This window comes from Aquarana catesbeiana, linkage group LG12 (assembly GCF_042186555.1).
Source record: "Aquarana catesbeiana isolate 2022-GZ linkage group LG12, ASM4218655v1, whole genome shotgun sequence".
Classification (NCBI taxonomy): Eukaryota; Metazoa; Chordata; class Amphibia; order Anura; family Ranidae; genus Aquarana; species Aquarana catesbeiana.
In genome coordinates this window covers 186011774-186033608 of record NC_133335.1, presented here as the reverse complement: position 1 = coordinate 186033608, position 21835 = coordinate 186011774, and the positions used below count along the sequence as shown (strand labels likewise).

Here is a 21835-nt window from a genome sequence, read left to right as displayed (position 1 = left end):
AATGCAGCTAATGTAAACCTTGGTTTTTGTGTTGTATCTAGAAAAGTAATAGAAGTGAAGCCTTCCTATGGGGACAGTAGTTCTGGGGGCCCTAAGATTTCCCTGGGATTTCATTTGTTGGCTATGGCACAGGAAGCAAGGTAAGTCACCCCAATGGGGGACGGATGGTAAAAACAAACCTTACAGGGGTTATAACCTTTCCCTACTCTATCGAAAATGAAGATACATTTTTGCCTAGAGTTCTAATTTAAATACACCAATAAATTACAGGTGAAGCCATCTGACCTGAAACATTTGATATCTTTCTAGCTAGTCCTGAAACTTGCATACCTCTGCCACACAGCACAACAATTCTCCTGTCAGAGGGCCAGACCATGATCAAAATTCAGGTAAATCTACACAGGACTCTCTTCTGACAGCAATGTGCTGTTTTCTTCCCAAAGCATGAAGTAAAAAAACAATACATCTCTTAGTAAAATCAGCACACACAGTAAAATCAACATGATGTTGGGCATACATTTAACCCAGTGGTGCTTATTTTTTTTTTTTTTGGGGGGGGGGGGGGTGTAAACAATCCACCTGCTGCAATGCATGCCTGCCCCCCCACCATCACAGGCAGTCATGTATGTAATCAAGCCTCAAGGGGAGTCTCCACTGTCAGAATTCCATAGCACAACTGGGTGGATTGCCCCATCCAATTGTAGGTGGGTAAATCTGAATTTAAACCCACTGGCTGAATGAAGAAGCTGAACTATGTATGCCCAGTGTTAAGCTGGCCATACATTATACAATTATTCAATTTCCTTTAGCTATACTTTTTGTGATTATCTTATGGAGGGCAAAGAAAAATATTTAAATGTTAAATTCAATTTAACAGGAACTTCCATGTGTGGGATGAAGGTTGGTTTGTCAGAAAAGATATTGGATCCGAATATGATGGCTGGCAAGTTGTGGACGCAACTCCACAAGAAAAAAGCGACGGTGGGGAAACCATACATAACATTTCTCGCTTGCAAAAATCAGATGATGTTGTACTTTTTTAAAAGGCTAGAGCCTCTTTAAAGCATTTGTAAAATGACTATACACTCCTGACTCTAAACCTTCTCTCCTTGGGTCTCCTGCCAGGGCTTTGGCTCCTCATGTGCCCCTTAGCAAGCTGCTTCCTATGAGGGCACACCTGTGGGGGGGGGGGGGGGGTGGCTTGATGACAAGTTGGGCTGTCTCACTTGACAGTACAGCTCAGCCCCACCCTCATGCGCTCTGGTCACAGGATTTGATTAGCAGCAGGAGCCAATGGCTTCTGCTGCTGTCTGAGTGGATAGAGCTGCTGCAACAGGCACAGCAAGATGGAACTCTGGTAAGTAATACATCGGGGTGATACAAACTCTGTGAATGCCTTAAGGTAAAATGTCCAGGCTTTAGAACCCCTTTAAAGATTTGGGAAGAGCTTTGCCTTACTGTTCTAACTGAATTTCTACCAGTGACCTTTTTTATGGTAGCGTGAAGATGGGTTATAGCATTCGGTAATGGGTTTACACTCTCTGCCTTGTCCTGATGATGCTGTGTGCCCCAACCCCCTGTCCTCTGCAGAAAAATCTTCTGCTACTCAGCCCACTCCTTCACCAGCTATTCCCCTGATTTGCAACCATTGCTGCTTTTACCATAAATGTAAAAAAAAAATGGCATTGGGGGTCCACCCCATCCATACCAGACTCTTATCCAAACATGCAGCCTGGCCAGGAAAGGGGCGGGAAGCGAGCATGTGCCCTCAACATGGGGGGGGGAGGGGGGAGGGTTGTGGAAGTAGTGTGCTATTACCTGGCCCCCACCTCCAATGGTGGAGCAGACATTTGAGGTTTTATACATGGTACAGATGCACCACTTAATTGTTCCACTTTAAGCATTAAAACCACTGACACCACTTTAACACTTTTTCTCTTAGTCATCTTCCAGGACGGCACACCTGAGAGATGAGAGGCTCCTCCCTACAGGAAACACAATCAATCGACAGCTGTTTTAAGTCCCCACCCTTCCCCTTGATCCTCAGTTTTTGATTGTGTTTCTCCCTACACAGCGAAACCGTTTGTTTTTTTTTTTTTTTTGTTTTTTTTTTTTTCCAAATGACCCAAAGCCTGGGGCTGGTGGCTGCAAAATCCCCAATCCCAGCCAGATGGTTTCTGGGCATTTGAGATCATCTCCCCTGGGGTCTGGATTCAAATAGCCCAGAAGCTTCTGCTAAAAATACCAGCTACAGCTCCCTCTTACATCAGAGATGCTGTATGGTGGACAAGTGATGCAGAGGAGCGAGTGTGCCTAAACCACCTCAGATGGGAAAGAGGTAGGTAAGGCATTTCTTCCCCTTCCCCCTGTATTTACTGAGTGGTACCATGCAGGACCTGGGGTCTGCATAAAAAAATAGCCCAGAAGCTACTGCTAAAACCACCAGCCACAGCTCCCTCTTACAGCAGAGACACTGGTTATCACAACAGTAGGTTGCCAGCCTCTCCCTACATGTCCGGTTGTGGGACATTAGTAGGGATGAATAGAGCGAAGGAGGGGGGCCTGGTAGATACAAAGAGTTCCTTACAGGCCAGGTATACCACTGAACAATTTATGGATTGTGCAATGGTTGAAGGATTCAGGAGTAAGCTCTCCTGGTCAGCAGGTGCACTAGGTTATATGGCCCTATTAGCCCAGCTGCTAGGAATCTGAAGTCATAAGCTCCAACCTCCCACTGCACCTTTACATTGTGGTTATATTATAGTGCAGGAGGTAAGAAAAACCTTTTTGTTGGTTTGGGCTACAGTCAACTCGGTGACAAATCTAAAGGCAATTTACCATAAAGTGCTTCCTATATCCTTTAAGGATTTTCTGTGCAAACATATGCAAGAGCTAGATAGATGATTGCTTGTTTAAGGCATGCAGATGGCTATTTTCCTCCAGGCTAAATTGGTGACCACCTTTTCTAGAGGCTGTCCTAAATTGGTCTCTAGGGCTGGGCTCATTGAGACTTTAGTTTCTGATCAGCCCCACCTGTGTGTGAGCTAGCCAGCGTTTGCTCAGTCTACGGAGGTAAGGTAGGACAACAGCTACTATAGTAAGGTGTCCAACCATTTTAGGATTTGTTCCTTCACTGGGGGTGAAGTGTTAGTATCTACAGCCCAGGCTATGCCTAGGGATCAAATTGCTTGTTTGGTTATTTCATAAAGGGATACACCATGAATCCTCCTTGGTTGCACACCAGTAGACCTCAGTAGTGAAGGTTTGCCCTTGCTGGGATGTTTTGTGGCACAGCAGAAATACACATTGAGATATGTGACATTTCTGCTCATAAGGGGTATATTGCTGTAAATCAGAAATGCACTGCACTGAAGCTTGGTTGTTGTCTGTTTATATCCTAAAGGTACTGCCTTATTTGGCTACAGATCAGAAAAATACAACAGGGAAGGTGGTCTGTACTTTCTGGTCTTGTGACGCATGGCGGAAATGCACATCATTGAGTCTTGTGACACCTCTGCTCATATTTGTTATATTGCTGCACATCAGACATACTCAAAATTGAGTTCTGTCTGGGGTTTTTTGTGTCCTGTATTACTGCCTTATTGGTTGCTTATTAGAAAGGCAGTAGTGAAGATTGATGGTCCTGAATTGTTGGGAAATACAAATTGAACCTGTGCCAGGGGTAGTTTGGTACTGCCTTTGGTAATCGGTGCAGCCCCGCAAAGTGGTGTCGGGCTGACCGTGCTATTAACAGCAAAGGCTGCCGATTTTAGGCATGCGATTTGCCAAATCCCTTCAATATGGATGTGCTATCTCTATTCAGATTGTTATATTGTTGCACATCAGATATATACAAGATTGAAGGTTGTCTGTCCTTTTATGTCTTACATTTACTGCCTTATTGGCTGCATATCAGAAGGGACACAGCAGTGAGGTTGCTTGTCCTTTTCTGATTTTGTTTTTGCTGCCTCAGCAGGGAGACACATTGAGGGTGGTGGCGTCTCTGCTCAGTATTGGTATAGTACTACACATCAGACATACACAAAGATTGAAGATTGTTTGTGTCCTGTATGTTCTATATTTACTGCCTTTATCGGCTGCATATCAGAAAGGCACAGCAGTGAGGGGTGTCTTTTCTGTTTCTCATTGTTCTACCTTGCTGCTTCTTAAGGATACACAGCAGGGGGTTGTTGGCTGCACGCCTCCAGGGAGATACAGCATTGGGGACCCCTCGCTTGTTCAACCTGAAAATTGCAAGTTACCTGCGATCTGTGTAATCTTGAGGTCTGTGGATCCAGAAAGCAGGGTCTGCTTGGTGGCGCTGCGACCTGGAGTTGCACAGACACGAATGGTTCCCATTGGAAGCCATAGTGTATGACTTTTCTCTTGCGTTTTTGCAGTTGCAGGTTGGGTCGCACAGGTGTGGGAGCCCTAAGTTTTATCTGTCCCTTCTGGTTGAGGTTTTGCTACACAACAAGAATAGACATCATGGAGTTATTGCCTTACTTTGCAATACACCAGAAAGATCGCAGCTAGGAAGGCTGTCTGTTTTTATGTGGCTGCACAGCAGAAATACTCAACATTGAAGCTTCTTGGTGCTTTCTGTTTCAGATTCCCTTACCTTACTGCACTTCAGAAAAACACAAAGCTGCAGGTTGCTTGGGTCCTTTCTGTATTGGTTCTATGTGACTGCACTACAGAACTGCATAACAGAAAAGATATTGTCTTGTGTGCCATATTGATCTTATAACTGTATTTGGTGGTTCCTCAGAAATATGCAACATAGAAGTTTGGGTCTTTCTGTCTTATATTTATGGCCCTGTTTTGCTGTACATCAGTAAAACTCCACCGTAAACAGGACTCCTGTGTGTATGTGTGTGTGTGTGTGTGTGTGTGTGTGTGTGTGTGTATGTATATATATATATATATATATATATATTCATATTCTCAGCTATGACCCAGTTATGGGTCGGTTCACACTGAGGCAGCACGTTCTACAGCGTGACTGCCTCAGGCGACCCAGGACACGACTCAGCGGTGACTTGCGAAACAACTTCTGTATAGAAGTCAATGCAAGTCGCCCCCAAAGCCGTACAGGAACCTTTTTCTAAGTTGGAGCGACTTGCATCGCGCCGATTAGAATGGTTTCATTGCACAGAACAGGACGCTACTTGTCAGGTGACTAGGTTGCCTGACAAGTCGTCCCAGTGTGAACCAAGGCTGAGTGTTTGCATGTGTCTTAATGTTTTCATATTGGCTACACATCAGAAAACCAGACTGTGAGGACTGTTTGTCTACATTGAAGTTCAGATTTGGGTCTCTCCCATATTTGATATGTTGGTTTAGCTAGCCACACTCGGATACACATTATTGTCTATGCTTGTGTCCTTTGTCTAAATCTATTGTGCTGGGTCCACAATCTATGATCTTTTTTTAATTTATGATAATAATGCATGTATCACCTTTTGTATTTCAGCCCTCTTTTTCCGTGGAGGGGCCTGGAGTTCTGGCTGCAGACGTCACATGTCAGAAAGCCTCAGCCCCTTACATTCAGGAATGCTGGAACCATTTCCTAGGGTTGAAGCCCAGTAGGGTTATAGGACACTGGAGGAAGGCGATAAAGAATCACCCTGCTTAGTAAGAACTTGGGAAGTTCTGTTCAGAGGAGTATTATGACCTGAAGATGAAGTATAAAGATGTATACCTGACCGAATAGGTTACGGCTCGGTGCATGGCCTTCATCTCACCCTTCTAGCAGAACTAGATGTAGCAGTATAAGTGTTATACTCCTGCTATGAACTTTATTCTCCTGAAGTAGGCACTCAGGCGTAAGTAAAGCCACAGAGTGGGCATGCCTTAAACCCAGGGATCAAGCCTTAGTTAATCTATTACCCTTCAGTAGGCTTCCCTTTAGTCTTTGCTGTAAAGATAAAAATGAACAAAAAAGGTTGTCTGTTAGGGGCCCACTTTTTTTGCAGTTTGAATTCCCTGAACAGGGTAGTGTTAAGACAGGCCCTCTTAGTGATCAATGAGTGTCCTTGTCTTACAACACAGGTCTCTGATTAATCTTTAGGGGTTCTAAGTAGCACCTACAGGCACAATAGGCCATGGTTGTTAGATGTGTGACAGGCAACATTGATAACCTATAAGTTTAACATGTTTTCTGATTCCAATTCCATCTTTAAGAGCCCACTCCACCTAGGTCCTGCATCCGAAGCAGAGAAGGCAGGGACATCGGTGGAGTAGACTTGCAGACCAGCCGCATGATCCAGCTATAATACCTTCATCAAGCATATGGAGTGGAGGTAAAACTCACTGCAGAACCAAGGTCCGCCAAGAGGGTCTTGCAGTGGTCCCACCCTAAGGTAGGCCTGAGGTACTTGATTATCCTCTCAGGTGTGCCGTCCTGGAAGATGACTAAGAAAATTGACAGTTACTTACCGGTAACTGTTTTTCTAGGATATCTTCCAGGACGGCAGGCCTACTTCCCGCCCGTTGGAGGAGGGAAAATGGTAGAACACTAGAAGGTGAGTACCTTTAAGGAGTGATTTCCCTTGTGAACCAGGTTCAGGAGTTACTTCTCTACAAACTGAGGATCAAGGGGAAGGGTGGGGACTTAAAACAGCTGTCGATTGATTGTGTTTCCTGTAGGGAGGAGCCTCATCTCTCAGGTGTGCTGTCCTAGAAAAACAGTTACCGGTAAGTAACTGTCAATTTTTGCACTGATGCATGTCCCCAGGGGCATTACATTTTCTGGGGGGGGCCATTTTTTTTTTTTTTTTTTTTTTTTTTTTTTTTTTTTTTTTTTTTTTGGAACAGTGCACAATTAGCCATTTTCTTGTATACAAAGTGTCACATTTGCCTAATTTCAAGCCAATTGAGACTTGGAGGGCAGACAGCACCAATGATTTTCATCGGATAGAATGAAGACACCAGAGGTGGTTATAGCTTTATAAGCCAGTTAAGTAGGTTTAACTTGTGCGCACACACATTGTTTAAAAAAAAAAAGCGTGTGCGCTAAACTACACTCCCTATTTCCTACTTGGCTGGCTTCTAAAGCTATAACCACCTCTGGTGTCTTCATTCATTCTATCCAATGAAAATCATTGGTACTGTCTGCCCTCTAAGTCTCTCAATTGTCAAAATTGCCCAATTTTAAGCCAGACTCCTTGGTATACAGGAAAATGGATAATGATGTGCTGTTCCCTTTAAAAAAAAAAAAAATAGTGAACTGATGTGACCATGAACAAAACTAAGTGCTCAAGCATTGGGTGTGGACCATGTGATAGCAACTTAGTGATGCAAATGACAGATATCATAATAAATGCATTATTGAAAATATCAATGTGCAAAAAAATTTTAAATTAAAAGTTCCAAGTCCATAAGAGAATCCATACACTTAATGGGTGTGACAAGTGGAAATGGTATTCAACTCCATGGCAAACAGTTTTCAAGAAAAACGCAAAGTGTTCCATCCACTAGAGCAGGGGTCTCAAACTGGCAGCCCTCCAGCTGTTGTGAAACTACAAGTCCCATCTTGCCTCTATCTGTGGGAGTCATCCTTGAAACTGTCAGCTTTGCAATGCCTAATGGGACTTGTAGTTTTGCAACAGCTGGAGGGCCACCACTTTGAGACCCCTGCACTAGAGTTACCTCTTATCAGATCTGATGGATCCCTGTTACAGAGATAAAGGAAGCTGTGCTAGGATCACGGGTGTGGAGATTTCAAAATGCCCCTAAATGTGTTATGCAGAATTAAGTTACAAAAATTTAACTATCAGTTCCCCCTCAGCACATCAATGCAGTGTGACCTGTGCCTTGCCAGGGCGGAGGAAGTGAGGGGTGGCCAGATGTGACTGGAGTTAGAGGAGAGCCTCAGGATCAGCGAGCGGTAAAACAAGCTGTAACAGCTTACATTGAAACTGTCTTGGCTCTGATCACTCTCTCAGCCCCATGCCTGTGATAGACAGAATGCATCCCAGCATTGGACCTGCATTCTGTCTATTATAGGCGTGGGGTTAGGAGGCAGGGCTGTGTGAGTGAGCAGAGACAGTTACAATGTAAGCTGTTACTAACCCCATACACTCTTCCACTGGGAGACTGGCTCCCAGTCAACACCTCCTGCTGGCGATGCTTGCGCCCAGCTCCTCACCAGCCATCATTTTCCATTCGCAAAATGTGAGTGGTAAATTTGAAGCGTGTATTTTCTTTGAGCACATGGAGGCCATCCCTGCAAGTGTATCAAGACATGCTGTTTGACATCTCCACACCTGTGATCATCCTGGCAGAAGCTTCCTTGATCTCTGTAATGGGGATCTATAACCTCTGGTAAGAGGCAACTCTTTTCTGCATGGAACACTTTGCCATTTTTCTTAAACTGGTAGCCAGAGATGAATACCATTTCCACTTGTCACACCCATTAAGTGTGTGTGGATTCTCTTATGAACTCAGAACTGTTTGGTGTGTGTTTGGTGTGTGTGTGTGTGTGTTGTGTTCCTTCTTGGTATACAACCTCAATCATATCAATCGGGACCCCATGTTCATGGACATTCAGTGCTGGAAACACCAGAGTAGGCCGCAGCTTTGAATGTAAAATGAGCAGATGGAGCAAAGTGAAAACTGTTTAGCTCAGTGTTGAAGGGGAGATTTGTCTAATTTTTAAACAAGTGGCACATTACTCTCCCAATCAACATTGGTTATTTAATCCTCATGGTGCTAGCATTAGTAAGTGGATAGTATCATTGTGTCAAAGCACATTTCTTCAAATGGTTTCTTGTCTAGGTAAATGATGTGATGCATCCCAGGAGTCTTCAGGAGGGGAGGAAGGGTTTTCTTAGCTGGGCACACTTCTGCATGCTTAAGTTAAGGGCAAACTTATTCCAGGAAGTAAATGCTACATTAAGAATCCGCTCTGGCTCACACGTTAAAGGGCATTTGACAAGCATTGAGGTGGTATCTCACCACATAGCTGATTTAACCCTGTAAATGCCCTACCACATCACCATTGCACACCAATGTAGGGCAGCTGCGGCATAGAAAAGCTGCACTTGGCATTGGTCACGTTTAGCCACAAAGCACAGCATTGTGGCTACAGAACGTGTATAGCCCTAAGCAGCTGCATGCCATGTTCTGGGGGTAAAACAGACTCTCAACAGCCTGGTTTTACTAGCCCCTAACAGCACATGTGAATGAGGCTGTAAACCCACTAACCAAAAACCTGCAAGACCAAGGCATAATGAGCTAGTATGCATATTATACTAGCTCATTATGAAATGCATTGCTCACCTTGGATCGAAGCCCCTACAGCAGTCCAAGTACACAGCTCCAGCTGGCATCATCGCTCCCGGCGTTATTTCTGAGTATCGCGGGCTCCGGTGCTGTGATTGGCCGAAGTAACGGCACACTAGCTGAAGCAACAGGATTAACGAGCCATTGCTTCAGTGCACCAATTTACATCGGCACATACTGATACAGGGATCTCTTAAACCGTGCAGGTTTAGGAGATATCCAGGGTAGCTACAGGTAAGCCTTACTATAGGCTTACCTGTAGTAAAAGGTGGATTGTAAGGGTTTACAACCAGTTTAATTGGTAAAGAGGCCATCCAAAAAATTTTATGACTACATTAATTGAAGACCCTCTAACCAGTCTGTGTACCTACTATTTTAGGTTCATATCGCTTGGGACCATGCTCTGTGAATGCGGTTAAGGAAGGTGATGTTGACAAGCCATACGATGCTCCTTTTACTTTTTGTGAAGTGAATGGTGATCTAGTAGACTGGTTAGTTTACTCTAATGAGCGAAGAAGAATATACACACAAACTAGTGCAATTGGAAAATTTATCAGCACCAAAGCCATTGGTTCAAGTAGACGTGCCGACATAACCAACAACTATAAGTATACTGAAGGTATTTTTTATTTTTTTTCCTTTTTAAAGGAGCAGTGATGGTCTGTCCTGATCTGTTCAGTTTCACAGGCTGGAAGAAGCTTCCAGGGCTTGGGGAGGGAGATGCAAATCGGCCTCAGATTTCAGCCAATCCTTTGGGAGTGCCCAGGAATGGTGGTAGTCTAAAGCACTGGACTGCAGATCTCTCTTTACAGGTGGGTTCCAGCTCCTGGTGGGGCTGCTGCCTCCAGGCATTCCATGGACTATGCAGCTGTTTAGAAGCCTCCATAGTGTCAGCTGAGGGCCTGGGTCTGTATGGATCTTTGTTAGATTGCAGGACCTCACCACAAGACTTCTGGTCTGGAGAAGAAATGGCTCAACCACCTATTTTCACCACCCTCCCCAAGTCACTGATTTAAATGCAGCCTGAAAGGGTCTGCATATGCATGAGAAATGGGTATTTTGCACTGCTTTCGGCATTTAAGATTGAGGCATGACTTGCACTTTTTTTTTTTTTTTTTTCTCCCCTAATTGTTTTTGTACTCTAAAATTGTGGATCTGCCACTTCAATTTAGTGCCATGGTAAGGACAAGTTGGCTAGGGTAAAACTGCTTAATCAGAGTAGTTTTTTTCCTGATGAAGCTGCTGCAGTCCCGATGCAGGTTTGAGCTCTATTGCTAACAGTTTTACCTGGTACTTGATCCTATCAATGTCCCTGCAGAAGGTGCGCATATATTCGCATAGGACGTTCACATGTTTGCAATAGCATCACCGTATACATGAGTAAACCAATGCACAGCCATTCATTGGTTGTATCCTGGGCTGCCTGCATGGTAGAAATGTGCCTGAATTGTACTGAATAGGCTTAGTCACCTGTGTGCAATGAGTGCTGAAGCAAGATGGGTATACTTGCAGATATTATATTTATTCACACTTTGCAATACGTTTTGGGCCTGTTTTGAGGTTCAGTGAAATGTTGTAAGGTGTTGGCAACCCTGGCCACTGGTCCCCATGATTTAGTACTGATCTAGGCTTCACATCACTTTCCTCTTCTCCAACAGACCACTTGTGGCACAAATATGGCCTAGAGTATAAATCCCCAGCTTTTTCTGCACCTGGGAGCCACAAGTAGTACATACAGCTAGTCATATAAATGAGGCAGTACACAGCCTCGTTTAGGTAAATGCCAATGTTTTTTGCATCTGCATGTTTTTTCGTATATAGTTAAAAAAAAAAAAAATTGTAGTTGGAATATTCAAAGTGCATGCCTGTGTAAAACAGCAATGTAACACCTGTACACCCATTCACTCCCATGGTTGGACATCACCAGAAGACAATTTCTTGCAAGTGAGGGAAATGCCTTTAATTCAGTTCATTGGAATTTTATTTATTTTTTTTTCTTTCAGGAAGTGAGAAAGAGAGGGAGATTTTTAATAAGGCAGAGTCCATCTGTTCCTCTGTGCTGTCCAGAAATACTAATGATGCTATTACTTCACTTATGGCCCTCTCAGTCAATGACACGGAGCCAGTGCAAAAAACAGATTTTGAGGCTGCTTTGTCACACAATGGCCCCCAGATTGGCCAGGACGTCACTTTCTCACTCTTACTGAAGAGCCTAAGTTCTGTCAAGATAAGTCTACAGCTCAAGATGAATGCTACTGTAATTATATATACAAATGCCCAAGTGAAGGAGATCCTAAGGGAAGCCCAATCTGTAACCCTGGAACCTAAGGAAGGTATGATTGCATAGATTTCAGATACATATTTTATTTAAGTAGCAGCCCATCCAAAACATTTGAAATGTGTGGCGCCTGTTGGGCCCCTGGCTCGTGTCTTAGATACTCCACTAACAAGAGTTAGTTGCCATAGTTCTCAAGCCTGTTCCCGTCTGCTTGTTTTTGGGTGGTCTTTTTCTCAGTTTATATTTGGACAATCAACAGGAGTGGAAACCCTACATGACCACAGTAGGGGGTCCAGACTTGGCAACCCATGTGGGAAGACCTAAATAGGCAATTTAAAAATATTTTACTCAGGCCTGTCCAGCTCTCTAACAGTTTTTGACTTGTAGTAAATGGTAACTTTGGGTGGAATGACCCTTTAAGCAGGGGTTGTGACTGTTGCTGCATTTACAAGAAGGCAAACCTATGCTGAAATTTGGAGGCAGAAGTTTGACCCCCCTGGGAAAATGTTGTTGTTTTCCTGGAAGTCAGGCTAATTCTCTTAAATCCTTAAGTAGCAGACTGTAACAAATGTGCAGAAAGTGAGGTGAGGGATGTCGCTATTTTCTAATTTTGTTTGTTCTATGCATGTGACTCGAGTATCAATGATTTGGGTTGACATGACACCCAAGAAATAACATTTTCAGAAGTAAAAGGTTATCTCTGGAACATCCATGTCTCCAAGCACAATTTTGCTTTAGGGTGGACAAGCCTGAGCAGTTATCTAAACATTAAAAATTTGCTTTAATTTTTGTATGCTGTTTATGTCGATACTTGAATCTGAGCCCCTAGTTTACCCCCCCCCCCTTTTCAGTGTGGAACTAGGAGCCAATTGCCTGTCCTGCATGTGTGCACATGCTGACAGCAGCAGAGAAGCTAAGTGATTAATTTTTTTTTAGGCTTCTGTTGAAATTTAATTGGCCAATCGCAGGTTGTGATCAGGCAGATGACCTAGCAGTGGTGCTCTACTGCAAGTAAAGTCGGGTTTCCAAGGCAAGGTTGTGTAAGGCTCAGACCTGGTTGGACAAATGCCAAAAAACTTTTGGCAGGTAAAACTGTCATGTTCAGTTGTGCATTTTATTTCATTTAAATGAAACCAGGAGATTTAGAAGCTCCCAATAAGCAAATGGACAGCAGCAAAAAAAACAGGTCAATTTGGGTGCTTGACCTCCAATCAGGAAAGGCAGACAGATCCTGATCATAGATATTTGTAGAATGCAGTAATGAGCAAATGCCCCAAAATGTTTCCAACCGACATCTCTTATCTGGAAACCACATCCACGGCTCTTTAGCAATGTGATCGGCTGTGTCCAATCACAGCCTGTCACAAATTTGCTTTAATTGCCTACACACATGTTGGTTGTACACCTATCTGTGCTTTAAAATTGATCTGTTTGCTGGGGTGCATCTCGATTAAGAGGCAATGTGAGGGCTAGCTATACTGATATTACATTTAATTTCACATTGCACAGTTTATAGAAAGCCACACGGATGCGTTAACCTGGTTTCTTCAAACCGTGCATGGGACAAACTTAGATTTACAGTTGGACCCCTTTCACACCGAGGTCGTTTTGCAGGTGCTATAGCATTAAAAATAGCGCCTGCAATCCGCCCTCAAACAGCTGCTCCATTGTCTTGGTGTGAAAGCCCGAGGGAGCTCACACTGGAGCGGTGCGCTGACAGGACGTCAGGAAAAGTCCTGCCAGCAGCTTCTTTGGAGCGGTGTTTACTGCTCCTCCACCGCTGCTTTCCATTGAAATCAATGGGGCAGCGCTGCGATACTGCCAACAAAATGCTGCCATTGCGGGTGGTTTTAACCCCTTCTTGGCTGCTAGCAGGGGGTAAAAGTGCCCCGCTAGTGGCCAAAATGCTGCTAAAAAATAGCAGCGTTTTACCGCCGAAGCTATGGGTGGCTCGGTGTGAGAGGGGTCTTAACAAAGGGCCAACTTGATAGGCCACTCAGTCTTTTTTTTTCTGTCATCACTTAAACACCTTACACAGGCTTTCCGATCAGGATGCCTGTCGGTTTTTCAGGTGGACTTGATCGGACGCTCCATTTACTCCTATGGAGCGGCGGATGTCAGCGCTGACAGGTCTGCTGACACCCATTGCTTTCCAATCCTGTCTGTGACATCCAGATGGATGGTGACCCTATTTTCCATCTGTCTGGTGGATTGAATGAGAACTGACAGGTGGCCCATTTTCATACAATCTCCCTATTTTACACTTGCATTTGAGGTGGTAAAACCATATGGTTGAGCTGCTGAAATGGCAATTGGAGAAGATTATGACTCTTGCGAGCACTGTTTTAAAAAAAAATAAAAATAAAAACAACTCTTGCATTCAGCATCAGTACTGAAAATGACCTGCCTTCTGGGCATGCATCCCTTAACGCAAGTACTAAGTACAGCCCCCTCAATCTGCAGTCTTTCAGCCTGTCATAGACTTGATAGACTGCAGGCAGGGGGCTGGATGCTGCACCTGTGGCCCCTGGTGAATTGCGCACACAATGTGAGGGGAATTTAAAGAAATGACTGGATCTGTTTGTCCTGCATTAACAAATCAACTGCCGCACTGGAGGATACATTTGTCTTTAGGGACCCAGCTGTTCAGTGGTTGGACTCCCTCGCACTATTTTGCTGGTAGGCCCTGCGCTTCATCAAATCTAGCCACTGCTACAGTTTCTTTAATTATAAAACGCATGGCGCAAATGGCTAGAACATTAAACTTCAGTTGTGATGGTCTGCTGTAAGATTCCTGGCTTATCGGTTGCATGTCTGTCAGATATGCATAAGACACAGTGCTAGACTGTGAAACCCATGTTTTAAGGCCAGCCAGACACAGCAAATTTCTCTCAGACGGTGTTAATGTGGGAATCATTTTTGCCAGGCCATTTTCTTCCGGTGGGGAGAGGAAAGCCACCCCTGCCAGGAGAAGACTGATTATGTCTAATGGCTATAGCAGCTACTAGCGCTAATGGTAGGTAAAACCTGGCTTGCTGGCTGTACCAAGTTGATCAACTTGGTACATTCAGCCTGCCCACACAGTTCAAATCTCAGCCTTGCTTTTGAAGGATAATGTAGAGATTGTGTAGAAATCTACTCCTTGATGATTTATCAAAAATATAGCATGCGCGCCCCCCTGCCTGTGTGGTTAAAAAAGATGCCTAGTGTTGAATGCACATCTTAATAGATTTGTTGACATGAATGGTGGTCTGGAGGCAGGATCTCTAGTTGTCACCCGCCCACCATCAAATGACGGCAGGGCAGTGCGGCTCTCGTTCTGGGACAGTGTCATGACGGCATCCCAGAATGGCCGCTCGTGTTGCTAGAACATAGCATGACCCAATCTCTGTAAAGAGCGGTGTCCAATCACAGCCGGTAACATGTAAACACCGGTAATCGGCGCTCCTCGCCTCACACTGACGGTGTGTGGTGAGAGCTGATCAGTGGAATCTCCTCACAGGAGACATCTACACATGTAATCAGGGCATTGATTACAAAAGCAACATCAGTGCCCATTAGTGATGCCAGTCTGTGCTGGCTATCGGTGCCCATAAGGGCAGAATATTGGTGCCACATCGGTGCTGCCTCATCAGCACATATCAGTGAAGGTGAAAAATTACTTGATTACTGACAAACCTTTTTGAAGAGAGAGAAAAAAAAATGTACTATACCCCACGGTTTAATTAAATACCACCAAAAGCTTTATGTGGAAAAATTATAAAAATTTCATCTTGGTACAGTGTAGCATGCATGACCAATTATCAAAGTGCAACAGCACTGAAAAATGGCCTGGGCAGGAAGGGGGCGTAAGTGCCCTGTAGGAGAGCGGATAAATCAAGCACTCTAAACTGGGTACAATGGGATTATGATGCACCCAAAAAAGTCATTAAGTAGCTTCAGAGGGGGGGTGTGTGTGTGTGTGTGTGTGTGTGTGTGTGTGTGTGTGTGTGTGTGTGTGTTATATCTCTCTTCTGTAGAATGCATTAAATCTCTTCTTTCATCCTTAGAGAAAAAAATACCTTTTTCAATAACGTATTTTCAGTATGAAACTGCCATAACCACAGATAATATGATCAAAGCTGTTGTGCTGTGTGAAGATGAAAAAGGAGGAAAACTACTGGTGGATTCAGTGATGAAGCTGAGGTCCCAACCCATTGTGATAAAGGTATCATAACCTAAAACTCCTGTCAATTGTGGGTTTTTTCTTTCAGAGGCAAGATGTGTGCCCTTGAACTACCTGGTCTATGAACACACTATTTAGTTATCTTTTGGGCGTTCTCCAAGGTGAGGCACACCCAGTATCCAAAACCCCAAGGGCTAGACCATGCAGATATCTCAGATTCTATAAAAATAGAGGAAGCCATGAGTGACTCAGCCCAGCTTATTGTATCTAATAATAAATGAATTCTATTTTTGGGTGGAATAACTTTTTTTTTTTTTTTTTTTTTTCCCCCTCTTTTACAGACAACAGGTGAAGCACATGTGAATCAGCCTCTTCAGATGGAGATTAGTTTCACCAATCCCATTTCCAGGACATTGACAACACTGTTCTGACAGTGGAAGGCAGTGGGCTAGTAAAAGAGCCAATCCATATTGAGTAAGTGTGAAATGTGATCCTGCAAAGCTTATACAAAGACTAAAGGGGAAGGTGTCCATTATCAATTGTACATCCATTAGATGTGGGGTGTGAGGGTATACTTTTTTTTTTTTTTTTTTTTTTTTTCCTGGCTTTAGTTTTAAAACCTTATTGGCTTCTTCCAGGGAGATTGGATGATCAGTTTGGAGGCTTCTGATGGGGTTATGGGCTTGGGGCTGTATTGGTTCATGAATTTGATCATCTCCCTTCCTCCTTTCACTGTCCTCAATTGTATTTGGGGTTGCTAAGTTAGTTTAGCGTAAAATTGGACAAATTATTCGGCTTTACCTACCAAGGTAGCGATTTTCCCAGGGGGTCGGTAATTATGTGAACCGTTGCCACTGACTTTTTAGTTTGGAGGGCTCTGGCCAACAATTTTCCTGATTTTGTTTACATTTTTGTAGAAAAGTTTTTGTTAATGTATAATTTTTTTTTTTTTTCGCTGTGGGCACTGTATGGGATTGAGGTGTCCTGAGAGGGGGTAAGAGTCAACTTGAGGGATGTGGCTCAGTCACGCAGGGGGAGCCTGTGGCCGAGGAGCTGTCCCCATGATCTCGGGCTATTTTGATCAGGCAGAACCTCCGATGTAGGATAGTGGAGACAGTGTTAATTTTGTCGACTAAAACATTTTATTCAACTAAATGAATACTATTTTAGTCGACTAAAATACAACTAAAACAATTGAGATGACTAAAACGGCATTTTAGTTAAGACCAAAACTGAATTGAAATTCGACTTCAAAATTAACACTGGTCTGTAGTGCATGTTCATACCTAAAATATGAGATTTTTCACTCCAGCAGTATGAGTTTGGAAATTGTAGAGAAATGTTAACTAATGCATTACAATTTTAATTACAACATCAGATTTTAGATGACTAAAATGTACTGGAGATTTAGTTGACTAAATACAACTAAAACAATTGCAGAAGACTAAAACTAAAATGCCATTTTAGTCCTGAGACTAAGATTAAAACTAAATCAAAATGTGCTGCCAAAATTAACACTGAGTAGAGACCTGTGGCGGCAGGAGCTCTGGTCTTATGCGGCCATCTTCCAGCGCAGTCAAACCATGCCCCTAATTCAGGCATATTTTATTCCGAATCAGAATGGTTCAGGTTCCCTCTGATTTTGAAGGGTATTCTCATAGTGGTTGGAGGCTAATTTTGATATTTGTCTTTTACTTGGTGGGAAGACTATTTTCACTTACACCGTAGAGTAAGCACCAAAAATCCCCAAAATGAGAAATTTAGATGCAGACCTTCAAAATGTATACATGTAGCACACTCCTAGGTAAGTGCTAGGAAAGTTGGATCGGTATTTTTGATTGGTACATTTAGGTTGTCACACTGTGGCTGTAATTTGGGGTAAGGTAAAAGCAGTTTAGCTCCCTGTACCCAATGAGCTGTGATTGTTTTAGTTAGTCCTGATCTGTGTGCTATGCTGCTGCCAGTCTGCTGGATAGCTCCTTCTGTATCCAGGTAAACTCGCAGTTTCTGGATTATGGGTGTGGAGCTATGCAGATAGCGGTATGAATATTAATACAGCCCCAGCCTATACCAGAGGCAGGCTCTGAAGTAGACTGTATTCTGGGGACACAGAGCTCTGGATCTTGGCCCAGGGTGGAGTTATCCAGCCTGACTGGACGCTGACCTTTTGGGGAAAAGCTAGAGAAGAGACCTCAGGTGGGCAACTTGAGGGTGGACTACTGAGACCCAAGTGCTTGAAGGAAGCTAACTAAGGAGCTTTCCGCCATGGATCTGTCTGGTATCACTGGAGAGCATGGATTGTATGGAGATGCCATCTGTCCTTGGGCATTGTGAGTAAAGACATTGCAAGATTGTGGGGACTTGTGCTTTAGCTACACCTCTGGTGCCTTAGTCAGCTGTGGACCTATCAAAGGGTACATCAGCTGGTGTTCTGAAGGGATTTTGTGCAGACCTTTTTTCCTACTTGAAGGGACTTTTGCTCTAATGGCTTTTTACTTAAAGTGGTAAAGGCACAAGGCTTTTACCTTCATGCATTCTTGCCTGAGTCCCCTCTCGATCCAGTGCTGTCCGTGAGGGCTTTGCCTCTCCAGAGACTCACTCCTGATTGGCTGGCTGTGATTGATAGTTGCTTGCTGTGGAGGTATCTAGCAAGAGGAAGGAGCCAGGGAGTGCCGGTGAGGGACCCAGGAGAGGATCTGGGCTGTTCTGTCAAACCATTGTTCAGAGCAGGTAAGTAACATTTTTGTTTAAAAAGAAAACAAAAACCAAAGCTTTAATATTGCTTTAAGCTATAGTCCTACTGTTACAAGCCTGGACTTCATTATAGCTTTTCCTAAAGGAAAACCAAGTCCTCAGTGTACATGGTTCTCTTTGGAGTATCCCACTTTCCTCATCACTTCACATTCTCCAACAAAAATGTCCCCAGACTGGAGTGAATGTGTGCTTGGCTGTGAGCCAGGTGTTGAAGACCTGGACACTAAACCCTGCAGCTTGGAAGTAAAGAGATGAAAAAGATATATTTTTTTGGGGGGGGGGGGGGGGGGGGGGGAGTGGGACTGAGTAAATCCAACTTGTATCTGCTACCAAGTGTTTCCAAACTCTTAACCACCTTGTGCCACACTCTAGGGACCGGAGCTCACCCTTAATGACCCCCTTCCAAAATCTGAAGATCTCATAACAGGTCTTTCTGTAGACCATGGATACCATGATTAATCTCTCAGATCAGGATCTGTACAGTTGTGTTCAGAAAAAGGCAAAACTCACAATGGTGAAATTTCTTGAAACCCTCTTTAGGCAGCAGAGGGACAACCGACTGCATTCATCCCCCAGGCAGGAGGTTGGTGGGAGGAAGACTTTCCTAGTATTTCCTGTATATTTACACCCCCTCCCAGTGTGCACCACTGGCAGTACACCTAGTGGTTGGTCAGGAAGATTTAAATACTCATAGCTCTGACTAGTGCGGCATCTCGCATAATTACAAGGGATATACACAGCAGCAGGCATAAGCATACAATAAGCGGTGCCCACAAGACACCCAAAAGCTGCATTTTGAACCCAGCTCAGGCTGACTACAGCCTAGCAAAAACTAAACTCAAATACACTTCTGTTTTTAAGGCAGAGTTGTTACACCTAGTATTGACAAAGTGCAGGTTCACTTCAAAAGAAGCGCTTTATTAGGTCAGAATTTTGTACTATTTGAACATGCTCGAGGAAGGCAGTGTGGAGCTGAACAACCTCTCATGTTCAATTGTCTTGAGCAAGAAGTTTTTGGGTGTTCTACCATTCTTGTTACTATACCTACACCATTGCTGAGCTTCAGGAGCCATGGGATTTACACTGAGTGGCAGGCTATTGACAGTTGTCAAACCTTCCAGAAAGGTATTGGCTGCTGCACATGGCAACCAGATCAGGTTTCGGTTATTGTAGATCATTGGTGTTTAAATACACTTTTTAACCTGAACTTATTTGATCCCTGTTGGCTGGCAACAATGCTTTCAGCTGTATAAACTATGTCCTGGGTTACAGAATTCCACCCCTGCTAGAGCAGATGGGTAGGTTTCTGTAGTCCCCCAAGCCACCACATCTAAGTACTAGTAAACTGTTTATCAGTGGGGTGGGGGGGTTCTTCCCCTTGGGTTTTACAAAGGCCCCAAAAAATTCCTGACTGGTTGCTAAGGGCATCAGCCTTCGTCTTTTATTTGGTTTGAATCCCCACCATGCTGTGAATGCATAGCACTAAAAGACCTGTAAACATGGCTGATGCACTCATAAAATGTGGTGTTTATCTCACCAAAACCACTGCTTTCTTTTACAGAATACCTTGTCTAATGAAAAATCAGCAATCTGTGACCAATATCAACATCATCCCTTACCGAGGTGGCCCCAGGTGTGTCGTGGTGGACTTGCGCTCTAAGAAGTTCAGTGACATTAAGGGGACATTGCCAATTAATGTGTCTTCTGAATAACCTACCAACTCCAGTCTTCATCAAATAAAATAAACATTTTGCACAAAGGAAATTAGTTGTGTTCTTTCAAGAGCTCTGGTCCAAAAGCCCAACTTCATTCAAAACATTTTTTAGATTGGAGTTGGACTTTTAAAAAAGTGAAATGTTTGCAAAAATGAGTTGAACTTGCTTGGTACAGCCTGTTAATGGTAGACTGTCTTTATATCGCCATAAGAGTTACTTTAGTGTTTTTTTTGTTTTTTTTTGTCACGTCTACATGCTTATTGTTTCTGTAGCACCCTGATGTTTAGGCAGGTTTGCTCTTAAATTTACCTGCCAGGTGTATTTGCCTTGGCCAATTGTGAGGGATCAATTGATTTCACCTTAACGTGTCCGTTTATGAAGCAGTGAAATCTATTCACTGCTTCGTTCTCCGGCATTCACAGTGAAGATCTTTCTCCTCTGTGTGCCAGTTTATGAAGCGGTGTAGATCGCTTCACCTTTGGAGGAGTGAAGCGATCTACAAATGCTTCAAACAGTGGAGAACGGCTCCTGATACTGGAATCTCGTGAGACTTTACGAGATTACAGTACCAGATGTCAGTTTATCAAGCAGTGATAAATTTTTAGCGCTCAACGGCGTGGATTAATGTTAATAAAATAACGAGTCCCCCTACATTATACACATATGTATATACACACATTATATATACATGTATATACACACATGATATATATATACATATACACATTATATGTATATATGTATACACATAAATATGACAGGGGGACATGCTTACAGTGTTGGGGGGTCTGAACGAGGCATAAGGAAGTTAAAAAACTTCCTCCTTCCCCCTCAGATCCCCCCCCAGATTTCCTCTTCACTCCCCGATTCACCACCTCTGAGCTGGTGAATCTGGGAATGTGAATTCTGATACAGATCGCCAGTGAAGCGCTGAGATCACCGCTTCATAAACTGGCCGTTTCTGTGTCAGTCAATGAGGATTCTCCGTGTGTAGAGATAATCGGCGGGAGAACAAGTTCAAACATGTTCTCCCCCGATTATCACTGTTTCATAAACTGTTTATGGACTGTGATCAGCGGCGATCCTCGGGATCACCGCTGATCACTGCTTCATAAACGGACACCTAAGTCTGGAATTGCTGCACTTCTCTCTTCTGTCGCTAGATGGCCGGGTATCTGACATTAGACAAGGCCAGGTTAGGGAATCTCAGCCTATGGGCAGGGATTTTCTTGGGTCCCTTGGCCTGCTGGGAGAGCCCATTAATTTGGGTGAGGTCAGGTGATTGGGGTTCTGTGCCACCTGCACAGCTATCTGGGTAGATGTGTGTTGTACTGCCCAGGCTACTAGGCCAGTGTCTTGGGCCTATCCAGAAGCAAGAGAGCAGCGCAGGGTTGGGATTGTGGCTTGCAGTCCAACCAGAAGTGAAGGTTCTGCCAGCCGGAGAACCTGTCATGGTCTGAGGTAGAGGGGAAGCTGTCGCCACTAAGGGACCACAGTGAGTAGCTGAAGCAAGTACCGGAGCAGTATTCTCACCAACCAGGGACAGTGAAGGTGAAGCTTGAGGTATCTGGAAGGCCACGCTAGGGACCCAGCAGAGAAGTGGGGGTGATGCTTGAGGAAGATGCTCAAGTGAAG

At 43.9% G+C, this 21835-nt stretch overlaps 1 pseudogene; it reads left to right on the top strand.

The window, feature by feature from the left end:
• Positions 1-20197, top strand: part of LOC141113381 (protein-glutamine gamma-glutamyltransferase E-like) — a 68901-nt pseudogene extending 48704 nt beyond the window's left edge.
• Positions 20198-21835: the final 1638 nt, after the last annotated feature.